The sequence below is a fragment of the Cyprinodon tularosa genome, unplaced genomic scaffold, assembly GCF_016077235.1.
Source record: "Cyprinodon tularosa strain WSP-4 unplaced genomic scaffold, ASM1607723v1 ctg38, whole genome shotgun sequence".
In the NCBI taxonomy this organism is placed as follows: Eukaryota; Metazoa; Chordata; class Actinopteri; order Cyprinodontiformes; family Cyprinodontidae; genus Cyprinodon; species Cyprinodon tularosa.
This window is the reverse complement of record NW_024039096.1, coordinates 678747-695892: the sequence shown is the minus strand read 5'-3', so window position 1 is coordinate 695892 and position 17146 is coordinate 678747. Positions and strand designations below refer to the sequence as shown.

The 17146-nt window shown below is 38.7% G+C and overlaps 1 long non-coding RNA gene across 2 annotated transcripts; it reads right to left on the bottom strand.

The window, feature by feature from the left end:
* Positions 1 to 2787: 2787 nt before the first annotated feature.
* On the bottom strand, positions 2788 to 15541 carry LOC119791055. Of its 2 annotated transcripts, XR_005281804.1 has the most exons (5): positions 15412 to 15541; positions 10856 to 10886; positions 8416 to 8507; positions 2932 to 3245; positions 2804 to 2842 (listed from the first exon to the last, which is right to left on the bottom strand). It is a non-coding gene; the product is annotated as an uncharacterized LOC119791055 (long non-coding RNA). The 2 variants fall into 2 exon arrangements; XR_005281803.1 differs by lacking the exon at positions 8416 to 8507 and having other exon boundaries at positions 2788 to 3245.
* Between the last annotated feature and the right edge of the window lie 1605 nt (positions 15542 to 17146).

Sequence of the window (17146 nt, the reverse complement as noted above, 5' to 3'; positions counted from 1 at the left end):
CCAGAGTCTTTGAAAAATAAGCTGATTAGTCAGTCACTTCATTTGGATGGGATTAAACTGATTTCAGATAAAGTAAAAAATCTTGGTGTTATTTTCGATCAGGGCCTGTCATTTAAATCCCATATCAAAGAGGTTTCTAGAATTTCTTTCTCTCATCTGCAGAATATTGCAAAAATTAGAAATATCCTGTCCAGTGGTGATGCTGAGAAACTAGTCCATGCATTTGTTACATCAAGGCTGAACTATCGTAATTCTTTACTATCAGGAAGTCCACAAACTGTAGTTAAAAGCCATCAGCTGATCCAAAATGCTGCAGCCAGAGTTCTAATGAAAATGAAAAAGAGAGATCATATCTCTCCTATCCTGGCTTCTCTTCATTGGCTTCCTGTTAAATCCAGAATAGAATTTTAAATCCTCCTTCTCACATATAAAGCCTTAAATGGCCAAGCTCCATCTGATATCAGAGATCTGATTGTTCCTTATGTTCCTAACAGAGCACTTCGCTCTCAATCTGCAGGTTTACTAGTGGTTCCTAGAATTTCTAAAAGTAGAATGGGAGGCAGATCTTTGGAACCGACTACCAGTTTTTGTCCGTGAGGCAGACACTCTGTCTACTTTTAAGGCTAGGCTTAAAACTTTCCTTTTTAATAAAGGAGGGACTAATTCTACTATTATATATCTCTATAGTTATGCTGCTATAGGCTTGGACTTCAAGAGGACATAGGGACCCCATATTTCATCATTCTGCTTCATTCTATCTCTATTCTCCCACTCTGCAAAATCTGTTAGTTCAATCTCTAACGTTCTGCTCTCTCTGCTCTTCCTCAGAGTAGCTTTGCCTCGTCTGTTCCTGTTTGGCTGTGACACCATCCTGGAGAGAAACAACAACTGTGCTGCTGCCATCAACACCTTTGTTTATAGATGTTGGAGATCAGCCTGTTTTTCAGTGTAGTCCTGTTTCTCTGTCAATGCAATCAACTGGTTTTCCTTAGATAGAAAAATTTGAATCGAATTGACTGTATGATCTGGTGAACTGTAAAGTGCCTTGAGATGACAAGTGTTGTGAATTGGGGCTATAGAAATAAACTGAATCACCATCGATAGTGTGGGAATGTATGAAGAACTGAATATAGTGTAAACCAGTTTGAGTTTTGTCTTGAAAAAGCTCTGTATAAGTAGAGAGTTGTGCTAGTTTTTACAAGTTTCCATTTTGGCTCCATCTTTATTATTTTTCTCTTAAAGTTTGTGGTGAGACTTCATTTGTTTGTTGTTGTTTGTTTTTTTTGGTTTTCCTACATGAGTTAAGATTTAATTTATTTTAGAACCAGTTAACGGCCATATCAGATTTGCTGTAAAACAGGTCTTTGTACATTATTATTTATAAAGCTGTCTTAAAGAACAGAGAAGTAAAGTTTCTGCCTTGGTCAGTTCTTGGACAGTCTGAAAGGATGAGGATTTTTTCTTGCATACCTTTTGTTAGATGTATTTTGCTTTTGTTTTTTTTACTTTACCCTCAAGGTGTGTCTTTAAACAGAAAACTGAAGCTAGATGGAAATGTAATGCTGTTGATAACATAGAAAGTTTAATGGGCTAAACTTTCCAACAACAATTTCTTGGCTGCTGTGTATAATCCATAAAATCCTAAGAGGAGTTTTCACTGGGAATGCATTCTGCGAAAGAAAAAACATTAAAAAATGACTTATAATCTTGCTTTTGCTTCTAGAGGCATATATCTTGCAGCTGTATCTGCAGTAAAATGTTGCCTAAAAATGCTACCTATTTTTTAATCAGTTAAAGAAATTAAATATAAATGCATTTCTTTTGAAAGATTCATTATTTTTGGTTAATCGTATAAAATCCCAATAAAAATCCAAATGAAATACAGTTTTTTGCAGTTGTAGTGTAACAACATCTGAAAAAGTACTTTCCAATTTTGTTTGTGAACTGTCTCTTCCAACAGTGATTTCCAGAAAGCCTTTGTACATTTGTGGTTTTGCCCTCCCACTCATCCTTGGGACCAGGACTCGATCATGTCATCATTTTAATGGCTGTACATCTTCTCAGCTCCCCATTCTTCACCTTACACCTCGCCAAGCTTGAGCCAAGAGACAGATGGGTAGACATGGGGACAGACAGGCCAGGCGCCCTGAGCCAGCCAGTCAGCTAACTAACCAGTCAGTCAGTCCTGGAAACAAGGCCTTGATACTGGAGACAACTGTATCCATTACACACTTGCACCCTTCCTTGATCCTGCATCATGGCACCAGCTACCAGGGGATCTTTAACACTCCCTTAGACTCGCACATGTGTGCTACATCCTCCAAACATGCAAGGAAAGGCAGAAGAATTGATGGGGACACATTTAACCCTCATCACTCTGAGAGCCACTCAGCAAAACACTCGGTATGAAGCACCACTATCAGTGGATAAACTGAAGCATATGTTTGCTTTTTGTGTTTAATCAATCATCACTTGCATCCGCTGGACATTGGGAGATCATTTTTGAGATAAGGACTGCATGTTCAAAGCTCCCCTTATTCTGTGGCTATAAGCCATAAGGGGGGGAGGGTTGCGATGAAAATAAAAGCCCAAAAATGTCATTTAAATTGTCAATTAAAATGATTTTGACTGTTGAATATCAATAAAGCAGAAATTTATAAGTATAAAAGCTATAAAACTACATTTATGAGCTACTTTAGATAATGTCCGTCATGGTTTTATTTAAAGCTCGGACCCACATGCAGAGAAACCAATTCAGAGAGACCAGGGGAAAAGGTTTAACAGGTTTTATTGAAGAGATAAAGCACGGTGCAGTGTTGCTCTGAACGCTGCTCAGCCGGAACTGGAAGGTGAGGAGAAGACACAGCAATAGTTCAGGCTCAGTGGGAAATTTCATTCGTGGATTTGGAGAAGATCCGGTTGTTGACTCACGTTTCCAGAGAAGTTGTAGAATCTTTGACTCCAATCTGTGTGCTGTATTCCAGTGTTAGTCTGATTCGGTGGAGGGCGGAACAGGGTTTACCCAAAACACGGTCGGTTGTAGGTGAAACTGACTGCCACTCAGATTTCCTGCGGTACTTGAACGGGTCGTTGTGGAGATGATTCCCTTGCTCAGTGTGTAAACTCAACGTCCTCTCTGGGAAACTGGATCCAAACCTCCAGTTTGAATTCCCAGCTCAGTTTGAGGCCCAGTTGATCCCTCCAGGGAGTGAAGGTCCGAAAGGTCCAGTTTTTAGGATAACTTCCTGCCGAGAGGCAAAGACAAAAAACAAAGTTTAAACTCAGGTTGACAACAACTGGTACCCAAAACTGGCAAATACTCTGGCGTCGAGGTAGTGGCAATCAGCAGCTTAAGAGCACTCCGTTAACGAGGTAACCATCAGCAGGTGTGTGAGGAGCCGAACCGGAACCAGGCGCCTCCTGTTGGTGGAAGGGAGACAAACACAAAAAACAAACACACAGACAGGAGCCTTGACAATGTCTGCAAATTTTTTATGTCAAGGATAAACATATCCAATTTATGCTGCTGAAAAAAGGAATACTTCATTTTATTTCTGTATTGTATTGAAAGTTGAAACTGTTTCTAATAACCAGTTCTAATATTGATACGTTATTGTAGCATTTAATACAATACTGTGGGAAAGCAGTATTGCAGGTGTTCTTAGAAGAACATGTTAAAGACGAAACACTTGAGAGTGGGTAAGGAAGTTGACCTTTAAACAAGACAAAAACCCTAAACTGAGTCATAATGTTTAGGTCATTGAACATTTTAAAAGATCAAGTTCAACAGTTAAATCATACTGGGTATTGGTGGAAAGACTTGTTTTATTTTTGTTTTTAAGTATACGAGAACTAGTAGAAATGTCATTTTATTGATGTGCAAAATTGGCAGAGACATCGAGCTGCAACTACGGCCAAATTGGGTTTAATGAAATAATGAGTAATGTCTAAGGTATTCCACATTTTTTCTGAATTTTTATTTGTAAATATAATTTCAAACTTTACATCTATGGACTTTTTGTGCAAGTCGTTCAATAAAATCCCATAAATATACCATAACCTTAGAGATGATGAAAGTTTGAAAGGATAGTTTTTTAATAACGTAAATTATTGTACACTTTTATTTATCATAACAATAATGAGAAATATTACAGCTAGTGTGAGTTTTTGCTTTCTTTAAAGTAAAATATTTTGGCATGTCTACTGTTTGCTCTTTACTGTCATTGAAACAGTGCTGACTTTCACACTTCTAAAGACAAACATTTGCAAACGGAGAAATCCAAATTATCAAATGGCCTCAACACCAGTAAAGAAATTGACAGTGGTTGACTTTAAACCCATTAAGTCCGACTCAGGGCTGTTAGACATAAAAGCATCCCTGCTGTGTCTGAAACACAACATTTGACACCCCAGCCTGACACGGAAAAAACAAGCTTTTGGCACCTGGTCCCCTCCTAAACAAACTGGTAGCTCTGGGGAGACATATGTGGGGCCTAATTTTGATAGAAGAAAAAATATTCCAAAACTTCACATCAAGTTTGACGTGAGGAATTCCTCCACATGGAAAGTATTAAAGTATGTTGAACCCTGGTGTTCTTATAGTCCTGAGAGCAACAGTCATTGAGTAAAGCTGCTCTCAATACCATGTGTTGCTGGCAATCATGGTGTTTTTTTTACAGACTGCTAATGTTACTGGTGTAGGTATCTGTAGAGATTAGCAATCCTGTCAGATCACAAGATTGAAAAAACTCATTAATTATAAACACATATTCTTCAAGCTGGCTTTAAGTAACAAATTACCCGTTGATTCAAGAAACTGCAACTATATGTTCACCGAATATTTTTCTAAAACTTGTTCCATCTTTACAGTTCTGCAAGTAAAAATTCCCCCCATTGCAAACATATCCTGCTTTATATAACTTTTTTTTATTAGATCCAAATATTCATTAAACATAGTGAGGAGAGCCCGCCTGCCCCCGCCCATCCTCACAACCTTCTACAGAAGCACCATAGAGAGCATTCTGACCAGCTGTCTCTCTCTGTGGTGTGGAGGCTGCAGAGCTTCTGACTGGAAGAATGTGAGGAGGGTGGTGAGGACAGCGGAAGGAATCATTGGGGCTCCTCTTCCCTCCATTAAGGACATTTCATCACAGCGCTGTGTGTCCCGAGCCCGTAATATCATCAAAGACCCCTCACACCCCCACCATGGACTGTTCTCCCTGCTGCCCTCTGGAAAGAGGTTCCGCAGCATCCGCTGCAGATCCACCAGGTTGTGCAACAGCTTCTTCCCCACTGCCATCAGACTGTTGAACCTTTGATCCACAATCCGAACTCTGCACCTATTGCACATTATCGGGCATCAAATGCTGCTGAACTTTTAACTTTTAGCCCTTTAAATTGTTCATCTCATTGTATTTTTCAATAACGCATTTTTTGCACAAATGCCATTTTGCACTGAACCACTGCAACTTGCACACTGTCTCTTATCCTCTGCACTGTTCACACTTTGACCACTGCTGCACTTTTTGTATTTTTCTATAACTCGTGCCATTTGAAATATCAATGCAACGTTCATAAGCTGTATGTAACGCAATTTCGTTCTGTATGCACCCTGTGCATACAAAATGACAAATAAAGAAGTCTAAGTCTAGTGTGCTTTCATACAAAGATCACCTTAGTGAATTGAATTACTCCCCTATTAAATTGTTAGCTTACTATTAAAAGGTTAACTTTCCAGCTTATCTTGGCATACTTCAATCTGCTAGCTGACCTACAGAATTTAAGAAATGTCTTGAACTGAACCAGTGTGTCAATCTGTTTCTTTTCACCATAAAATTTTAAAAGTGAGACCTCATGGTTTACTAGCAATTTCTAAGAATGTAAAAAAAAAATAAACTGTGGTAAAGTCTCCCGGGAGAGGGAGACCAAACAAAAGGACTTTAAAAGCAAGACAGCTCATCAAAGGCATCACAAAGGCACCGAACGACTGGAGACTTAAAATATAAAGGAGATAGGTTGAGCAAACTTAGACCAATGGGAGAATTTCAAGGCTAAAACCCCTATTGATTAGCCTGACGTAGTCCAACTCAATTCTAGTCAGAATATGAGTCTGATACTGCTCCATAGAGCTGTGATTATGGGGCGTGTTTTGAACGAACCAGGAAAAAAAATGCCTCTCCACTCAATTGGATAGACCTACAACCAATAAGAGCAACGGAGTGCGAGACGTCTGTTAAGCAACGCGTAGTTGTTGTCAACAAAAATCAAAGCGTGCAGTTGCACGCCTAGAATAAGAAGATGAGCCTTGATCGCCTTTCTCTGTTCCTCTTTTAAAATTAATATGCTGTCAATATCTTCTAGAACAGACCTAATAGCAGAATCTACACACCTCAACTCTCCAGCGGCAGCCATTGTTGTTGTCACCCAAGCGCGCTTTGGTGACGTGGTTGATTACGTTACTGTTGATCATCTGTCCATCATCGTATAAAGCCCGCCCTGACAATTTGATTGGCCCGCCAGATATTGTGCGAGCATACTCGCGCTACTATTGAGCAATGCCAGACCGAACTTCCCGACCTCAAACGTTGTGGGCGGGACTAAGTTCCGAATGGCACCCAGGCTACCTATTGATAACAACTGAACAAAATAGCATGTCTTCAATTTTTTTTATCTTTTCTATATTCTCCAAAACTTTTGAAAAGTAAATGCACTGATAAGAAAATACTTACGCTTTGGAAATTGTACATTCCATGAATTCGGTCTAAAGGCTACTTTACGATAAATAATATAATGCTGGGCCAACATCTGGTGGCTTTAGCAGGATAATCTGGGGCTTCTTCAGCCCCATTTTCACTACTGTTTTGAAACCTGTGTGAGAACAGTCCAAGCACAGAAACCGAGATAAATGTTGGGTGTAAATGGAAAGCAATTGAACTGGACTGCGCCAGACACAACCGAACTGCGTTAAATCTAGCACTAGTTCAACAGTAGGGCTCGACACGGTTCCGTTGTGGCTCAGTTCTCTGAAATCTCCTATTTACAGTCCGGATTTTCTGGCATGTCCTGCATGGCAATTCACAGATTTCTTCACCTGTCCACAACACCAACTTCTTTTTAATGATGATTTATACTTCGAAAACCTCGTAGGTGTCGCAGCAAACAAAAAACCATTCCTGCCCCTTCCCAAATTGTAACTGACCACAGACGGTGCAGCAGACAGGAGGCCGGTTTGTTTTGTTTTTATGACCAAAATTGCGGAAAACAACTCGTGAAGTTTGACCAGATAGAAGATTGAGGGGCGCAAGAACGCTGGGACCCTTTTTCCTCTTGGATCCCCGCTATTTTTCGCCATCTTGTCCCTCCGTTTTCGCACTAAACTTGCCCCACTTCCTCATCACCTCGACCGAATCTAGTGCCACAGCATATAGCACAGACCATGCTTCAATACTGAGAATAAATCGAAAATGTATGCTTCAAGCTCACTGCGTCACACTGCTGCAGGAGTATAACCAGCCTTTAGCCTGTTGGCATCAAAAGAGCGTGGTGGGACCTTGGATGATGCCGAGACCAGCACTCATTGAAATTTTGGCGGAGGACGCTATCCAGGCACATCAGTTACTGAATGTTATGGATGTCCACGTTTTTTTTTTTTTGCGTAATTCCAGCCTTGAGAGCTGTAGTATTGTTGACCACTGATAGGAGGCGAGTAACTGTGCTAGCGTGATGTGTAAATGGTTGTAAGAACCAAGCTTGGCGCGGTTAACCGATCCATGCTTGGTCCGAACTTGGCACGGATCAGTTTCAGAGGGGTAGTGTAAATGAGGCAGCTTATTCTTCCTAACCTGCAAGACACTTTACAACCAAGCCGTGAAACTTCCGGCGTAGATTTTATAGCTACATCCTCTGGGACATTTTTTACCTCATCTTAAGTACACTTTGGTTATACAAAAGAACATAATCCAAAGCACACCTCACACTATAAATGACTCAAAAAAGAGCCATTTAGAGTGGCCTAGTCAAAGTCCAGACATAAATCAGACCGAGATGCTTTAGTATGACCTTAACCAAGCACTGATCTAAATCCCTCTGATGTGTCTAAATAAAATAAAAAAAGGAAATAGCTCTTCAATAAAAACAGTTATAATTCTGAAACGATCTAATTATAATTTCAAAAATATTAAATAATTAAAAATTTATTTTTTTGTTTAAACATAACATAAGACATTTAAGGTTTGAATATAGAAAATAAAGCCCAAATGGGATAAATTTTTGAGGGGGCAATTCTTTCTTCACCACAATAGTTACAGCTCATTTTTTACAATTACATTTCATCAGAAAATGATCTGTGCATATGATCGTCCTTAAATTGTTTGAAATGATGCATGTTTGTTTAACTGATTACATTGAAACCCTCACCTTAACCAGAAGAATTTGTCATCTTTACTCAGTGCTTCACAGATCCATTTCATGTCATGTATTTGTGTAATTTCAATGATGTAACATGCTCTCTGTGGACACAAGAAACCACAAACTTGGTCACAGCTTACATTCAACAGAACCTGAAGAAGGTAATAAATCAGCTTTTTTTTTCTCAGGAAATGGGGTCTCCTGTGAACTTTCTGACCAGAAGGCCAACATGTATGTCCCACACATGTTCAAGGCCTCTTAAGACAACTCTTTTCATTTATACATTTACCCACAATCTGACCGATAAATCTGTTGGATTTTGGTCACTGTCATGCTTGCTGAAATGGGGAAAGTTTGCACAGCTCTTATGAGTCGCTACCTATTTTAGGGGGTTCCATAGTGAACCAAGCTAAGTCGAAATTGAAGCACAGTGGCTGAGCTTGTTTACTCAGCTGTGGAGCTCCCAGGGTCCAAGGGAAATAGGGGACGTGTTCAGGGCCTCATTAATCATGACTACTTCGGAGGAGATAAACAGGCAGTGCCCAGCAGGGATGCTGCACTGAGGTAGACAGAGAGGTAGAACAAGAGGAGGTGGGGTGGTTGGAAGGCCGGAAGGCGTTATGATGGGGGGAAGAGGACAGGAGACAGAGCACTTGCACACTGGGGGATACACAATAACACTCGCTCTTTGGTTCCGCATCTGCATGGCTTTGCAGGCTTGTAAATCTGCACTTCAGTCCTTTTCTGTCCGGATACGGTGCAAGTGTGTGAACCCACTGTCGTTCACTGTTTTTATGCAGTCAGACCCCTATCAGGACATTTATTTTAAAGTTATTACTCAAATTTAGTTGTTTTGGTCTATCTTTAAACCTCCAACTAGTTTGCTGGCATAAAACTCTGTTGAAACTGTTGAATTGTGCTGCAAGTTGTTAACCTGCTTGTTAAAATAAAATTACTTTGATTCGATCAGAAATTTTCTTTCATTTACTCCCTTCTCTGAGTCTAATTATGTGTATATTAATTTATAATAACCATGTTCACTACTGTTTAGAATCCACTATTAATATCTTGCATGTAATACGATTTAGAACATTGTTTTCAGAATAATTACCTCCAATCCTTATATCTTTAATGTTATATTGCATGAGATGACTTTCATCAGGTTTTGGAGTAAATTCATAAACATTCCAGCTACATTTTGGGTGAAAGTGATCCAATATTTCATTTTTGAGGTACAGTTTTATTCCAGGGACCTCCAAGCAACAATGGGTACAGCTCCTAATGGAAAACCAGCCGTGGAAGACATTCAAAACTTTAGCTTATACAAATGTTCTTGTATTACTGTTTAATTTGATTTGTTTCATTTTCTGCTTATCACTTCTAAAATTAGTAACTTTCTTGGGTTTCTTAGGTTAATTGGCTTCTCTAAATTCTCCTTAGGTGTGAGTGTCCTTTTTGTCTCTGTGTTGCCCTGTGATGGACTAGCGACCTGTCCAGGGTGTACCCCGCCTCTCGCCCGTAGACAGCTGGAGATAAGCAGTGTTGGGCACGTTACTTTGAAAAAGTAATAAGTTATAGTTGCTAGTTACTTCTCCCAAAAGGTAACTGAGTTAGTAACTGAGTTACTCCACAATAAAAGTAACTAGTTAATAGTAAAAGTAACTATTGCGTTACTTTTGCGAGTGTATGAAATTAATAACTAGGGATGTCTAATTCTGAAATCCTGTGTTTGGGTTGTTATAGATACTGCAACATGTAGCTATATCTATCTATTCCATCCATCTATCATCCATCCATCCATCCATCTATCCATATTTCTCCCTTTCTCCATATAGGCTAACATTCACGCTCTCTGTAGTTCCCCTGTGGCGCGAGCACAGGGCGGCTGTTACGCGCCTTTAGCGAGCATGCGCGTTTCCTGTCGCTTGCGCGGTGAATCGTGCCGCCGCGCTGTGCAAAGATGCAGGGGAAACCGTATCTGATGGGGAAACGCAGCTCGACGTAACACCGGTATTTCCATCTGGAAAACGCTGTTTTGCCGCTGGAGTCGTCCTCACTCTAATGGCGCGTGCACAAGTCCTATCATGAAAAAAGGTTAATTGTGCGACCTGAGTAACGTATAGTAACAGGGTGTCGGCAATTATAGTTACAGTAAGAGTAATAATTTTGATTACCCATTACTAAAAAAGCTAGCGGCGTTAGTGTTGGGAACACAGCATAGATTGGTAAGAAAGGGCTCTGGTGGAATGAGACCAAGATTTAGCCTTTTGGTCAACTTTGAACATTGCTTTGATGCAGAAGATTAAATCTACAAGGATAAATAAGAAAATGTAATGCTTGAAATCAATATGTAAGGCGGGAGTGACATGCTTTATTTCTCAAGGGTCACTATCCTGCGATTTGTAGAGATGTTTTTTGTCCAAAATAACAGAATAAAATGCTTAGTTACCTCCTCAGATGCAGTCGAGTTCTCCAGAGTCCTGCAAATGAACAGAATATTTGATTTAGGTGTATTGAAGCAGAGAGACGTCTAAAAGTTGTAAGACATTTGAAAAGAAAAACAGGAAATAAATAAATCCCACAGCCAAGCATTAAAAGGTTTTTCCATGAGGGATAAACATCTGGCGTCCGCAATGTTCTATAAATTTTATAATTTAAAATACTACCATGTGATTTCATAACTTTAGGTTTGCATTATGCCAACATTTTGAATAAGCAGACTTCCTCTTTCCACTTAAAACTGAATCAAGCACAGGAATCAATTTGATTTTCCAACTGCTTTTAAACATGCTGGGACACATGTTAAACCAATAAAAGGGTTCATCCCATAAAACTGGAGTGGAAGAGCTCAGTTTTCTAGGGAACAGCCAATGGTTTGACTTAGGTGCTGCATGGTGAAACAATGAAGCATTTACCTTTTTTTAAAAATCAAGCCAAACAATTAAATTCCCTTTACATGTATTTTTCCAGCAAAACAATGTTAGAGGTAAAACTTAGAATGCTTTATTAAAAAATATTGTAATAAAAGTATTTATTTCAGTTAATATCCATGATAATGGCTTTAATTTAACAAAAACCCCAAATCTGGTGCTCAAGAAATTAAGATACATAAGACAAGTGAAAAGAATACTTTTACCATAATACACAAACGTGGGCCTAATAAAAAAATGTATGTACTGTACCGTATAAATGCTAAAAATTTTAATTAATAACCATGATTCTGCTTTGTTGATCTGTACCACTCTTGTCTGCCACTTGGGTCAGTTTCTCAAAGGTTTAACAAACTTAGATTTAAATCCTCAATTATCTAGCCTAAGGTTGGAAACTGAGTTTTCGGTTTCATAATGGCTGCTGTGAGTTAGGCCCCGTCCACACGAAGTCAAAACGAACACGAAACGCTAATATTTTCCAGAACGTTTGTCTTAAAGACGGAGACGTAAAAAATAAATGTGATCGACCACACGAATGCATGAAAACGCTGCAAAATGTATGACAGGCCTGTAGGTGGCGCTGTGGTGCCAAAGCAAAAATAGGCGAAAACAGGCAACGAAATGTTGGGCATGCACAGTAATATTTATACAACAACCAAACCAGAAAACCGGAAAATGGCCCTGCGGGTCCATTTTCGTGGTTCAGTCAAATTGAGGTGATGAACTATGTCGTCGATATTGCTCTGCTCTTCCTGGAGATATTCCAGAAGAAGAAGATTCTGTTGTAAGCCCGACAGGGTGAGTAGCATGAGCAGCAACCGTTCAACACAGTACGGCGCCATTGTTGTTGTGATACTGTGTCGCGCATGCGTGTTTAGAGGCGACGCTATGACGCATGTGTGTAAAAAAAAAAATGCGGTTAGAGCTTAAAGATGGAGCCGCGAAAACGGCGTTTCAAAATCTTCCCACTCTGAAGGCTAAATAAAAAAATGATCGTTTACAGACCCCGAAACGCCGGCTTCGTATGGATGAGAGGCTGGTTTGGTGAAAAATTTGTGAATTTAGGCCAGGGTTTGACTTCGTGTGGACGGGGCCTTAGTTTAAATCACCTCTAAGTAGGTCCACTCAGAGCTGAGCTCATACATTACAAATATGTAAAGCCCTTATCAATGAAGTCCTGATGAGTAACCATGACAACAGGGAACAAGTAGTGCTTTCTTTTGCACCAATGGAACTAGAGATTTTAATGCAGAATTGAAAAATAAGAGATTGTGTTTAAGTCAGCAGCTGCAAAGCAGAGGAAGATGGCGTAGGAGAAGATCGCCTCTCAAGTTAATGTAGAAGTTTATATAAATTCTTCTATGGCAAACCATTTGAACATTTATTAAAAGTATTTCCCAGCATGTTTAAAAGCTGTGGAACTAACATCCCATAAAATATTTTAGAAAGATCGCACATCACACTCCAATAACACACTCAGGATGGTGGTGAGAGCATCTACATTAACAACAGTTGATAAAATAACATTCTCCCAATAACTTTTTGAGAGGCACCTTTTTTGTGAGCTAAAATGTTTACTGTCAAAATATAGACTAATGTATATCTATTGATTATGCAAACAGGAAGGCTAAAGTAGACCTGATTAGAGGCACTAAGGCTCCTGAAATAAAGTAAAGAGCAGATAGAAGACAGTTTCAGGCCTTCCACCATTATTATTCACTTGCATGTCCAGGTCTACATCCCTCCCAACTTTGACCAATCACTTGTAGCTTCAACACTTCAGATGACAACCATTTTATGGCCAATCAGCAACAATAATTATGCATCATAAATGGAGCAGGTCCTAGCAATGGCAATCCACTGCAGCTTAAACCACTTCAAGCTCAAAACCAAGAAATCAAGTGAAATCGTTTTTGACTTCTGGAAGTATGACACTGCACTCATTGTCTCCCTTCTTGTTTGACCCCTGGCTGTGCTTTGACCAGGTACAGACTCTAATGTGTTGCCATTTGCCTCCCACTGCTAGGAAAGCACTTCAGTGTAACTCCTGTCTCACTCTCTCTCTCCCACATGCTGATCTTGCTGAGACGTGAGAGGGACCTTCTTAGGATCTGCTGCTGGCTCTTGACAATCCCTGGTTGTGTACCGAACATGTATTGCTTCTAAAGGTCTGCTGGTTATCCCTTCTGTCGGACATCCCCACTTGTCCCTGCTGTTGTGGTCAAACGGTCCAACATTACTGATTGATGGCAGCATCGCTTCTTGCACATATCATCTTTTTCTCAATTAATTTCTTGCCAATTTAGGAGACAGAGATTAAAATAGGCCTTCAATTTGAGATTTCTATATATCTTTATTCTTTTTTTTTCTGAAATCATGGAACAACCTTACCATATTTTGACAAGATTTAAATGGGATTTGCTGACTAATCCTCTAAAAAATTTGGTTATTTTAGCTGCTTGTGCAAAATTTTCTTCACTGGCTTTTGCTTCCACTCAACCTTCCAGTAAACACTTTTAACGACAATCCCCCCCATTAAAAGACAGACCTTCAGAATCATAGACAGGTTTCAGATATTACAGGCTAACAATGGAACCAAACGACCCATTCATCGGTTCCCATTTGCATGTTTCCAAGCAATACAAGGCCGTGTCTATATAAAGACTAAGGCCCCGTCCACACGAAGTCAAACCCTGGCCTAAACGCACAAATTTTTCACCAAACCAGCCTCTCATCCATACGAAGCCGGCGTTTCGGGGGTCTGTAAACGATCTTTTTTTATTAAGCCTTCAGAGTGGGAAGATTTTGAAACGCCATTTTCGCGTTTCCATCTTTAAGCTCTAACCGCATTTTTTTTTTACACGCATGCGTCATAGCGTTGCCTCTAAACACGCATGTGCGACACAGTATCACAACAACAATGGCGCCGTACTGTGTTGAATAGTTGCTGCTCATGCTACTCACCCTGCTGTCGGGCTTACAACAGAATCTTCTTCTTCTGGAATATCTCCAGGAAGAACAGAGCAATATCGACGACATAGTTCATCTCCTGAATTTGACTGAACCACGAAAATGGACCCGCAGGGAAACCATGTATAAATATTAGTGCGCATGCCCAACATTTCGTTGCCTGTTTTCGCCTATTTTTGCTTTGGCACCACAGCGCCACTTACAGGCCTGGCATACATTTTGCAGCGTTTTCATGCATTCGTGTGGTTGATGACATTTATTTTACATCTCCGTCTTTACGACAAACGTTCTGGAAAATATTAGCGTTTCGTGTTCGTTTTGACTTCGTGTGGACGGGGCCTCAAACTCACTGCGAATCCAGACATTTGAATTGAGAAAGCTTCAAATCTTGGAAACCAAGTCCAGTGGATATTTTTTTAAACTTTTACGGAATAAACACTAGCAACAATTTAGCTTACCCTTCTTATAGAAAGTGTCACTATGTAAATTAGAAGCAACAATGACTTTAAAAAAAAAAAAAAAAAAGCAGATCCTTTCTATTATTTACGATAGTTAAAAAAATGTTGGTGTGGTTAATTAAATTAATTAGCTTGTCAGTCATATTCTAATTTATGTAAATATGACTTGTATTGCATGCAAGAGAAGCAAATATAATTTATGTAAAGCAAGCAGTGCTAACAAATATTTTGTTTTCTAATCTTTTACAGTCTTTTTATGAAAACATTTATTGTGAAAATCCAAAAAGCAATAAGTAGTCTCTCCTGCAAAATAAGGCTGCTATGATACAAAGCACATGGCCTGCTCCACTGATTAATGACAAGCTCTATCTTTTAAAAACTTTAACCACAAATATTGAGCTTATTTAATGCCAATGAAATTTTAACTCGACCCCACTGGCTCAAATCCCAACAGATCTCTCCATTTTTTCTATATTACTTGCATGCTTCTTGTCTTTCTCATTAGGAGAAAAGTGTATTCATTCGCTTCTGTCAATCTGTCATGAGGACGAGACACACAGTCACAGCAATGTTATTCTACACCCCCGCTCCCTGAGAGGAGGAAAAAAAAGACGACCTTGATGAAATTTTTTTAAAAAAGTTATTACCTGCTTCTGCTTTCCTCGGCCTGCCCTCTGTTCTCCTGACAAGCTCTTTTTATCAGAGCAGGCAAGATTTCACTCATCTCCTGCTCAATGTTTCAACATAGAGAGAGAAAAAATATCAGTATTGGGGGGGGGTACAGGACCAATCAGTTTCTGAGAGCTGACAAATGCAATAAGCTGGAGGTGTATTTCAGAGCTCTCTCAAAATGGGTTTTAAGATATTATATTACTATGTTTATATAGGTCTATGTCTTAGTTATAGTCTGTGTGCACGTGTGTGTGTTTACATGCGCCTGTGTGCACATGTCCTTGTGCGGAACGCTAATTACTCATGATAGGCTCGGAAAAGTGACATCATTACCAGATTGGGTGGATTTCCTTCAAAGGTCAAATGAGTGGGCATGACTGCCGCGCTTCTCCCAGACATAGAGAATAAAAGCAGAAGTTTGGAGGTAAACTATAGTGTTTGGGTTCCGATATCTTTAGAGTGGTGAAAGTTTCTGAGAAAGATGCTTATTTTATAATTATAGTGCTTTAGTTAGATGTAATTTCATATATTTAGACTTAGCCAAAAATACAAAAGGGTTTCTAAAGCATACTGAAAAGGAAGTTGTGAAAAAAGGAGACATCACTTATTTATTGATAATATTTTAGCATAATTATCAATTTATTAATTATTTAGACATAGACATAGACAGTACTTTATTGATCCCTTGGAAAGACTCCCTCCGGAAATTAAGGTTACCAGCAGCTTACAGGGCAAAAACAGTATTAAGTTAAATTAAGTTAAAATTAAGCAACAAAAAAGTATTAAGTTAAATTAAATTAAAATTAAGCAAAATACAAATATTATTCACATGAACAGGCTCATAATTCTAAATTTGATACTGTAGGGTCTAAATCCACTTGTTATAAAAACATTTGTTTTGTCAAATCAACATTATTTTGTTAAATATTTCCCTTCTGTTTTTAAAGAGTAAGGCACATCAAGCTCTTTATTTCTAGAAATGACATTGCTAAAACTTCATATATCTATATTCATAAACTTTCTTAGCTCAAAAATAAAAGAAAACCAAAAAATATATATATTTTGTACTGAAAGTGTTACATTAAAACAAAGGTTAACATTCAAGATCACCAGGTGCTGTTTTAATGCTTAGCAATCAGCTTTTGAAACAAAGTTTAATTTTTTTCTGTTTCAAGCTGCCAAAACTAAGGTCCTTACTGTGAAAATGAAATATTTTCCAGTTGTTTAAGGAGTGGCCTTTTTTATGAAATGCATACAATTTTTAATCTTCTAAAACATAAGATCAGTGCAAAAAATGTCTGCAGCTCAATAGAAAATCTTTAGAATTGACCTAACAATAATAATCGTTAAGCCACTTTATAGACGGATTAGAGTAAATGTCCTGTTTGTTCCCTTAGTTTTTGCATTATTAATACATGTGGATGACAGTAGTTTTCCTAATAAAATAGATGCTCAGCTATTTTTCAACAAGAATAATTTGTTGTATTCTATTACATTCATATTTTTTATAATTTTCCTGGAAATATTGGAAGTCTAAATCTTTTTTTTTTCTGTCACTTAATAGTAGCCACTCTGATTCAATAAAATGTATAGGAAAACCGCATTGAAGTTGTGATTCAAAAGAAAAAACATATTTTCTTTAGTCCAACTGTTTTTAATATTCTTTTTTGTTTCTGCATTTTTTATTTTATTTATTTATTTATTTATTTT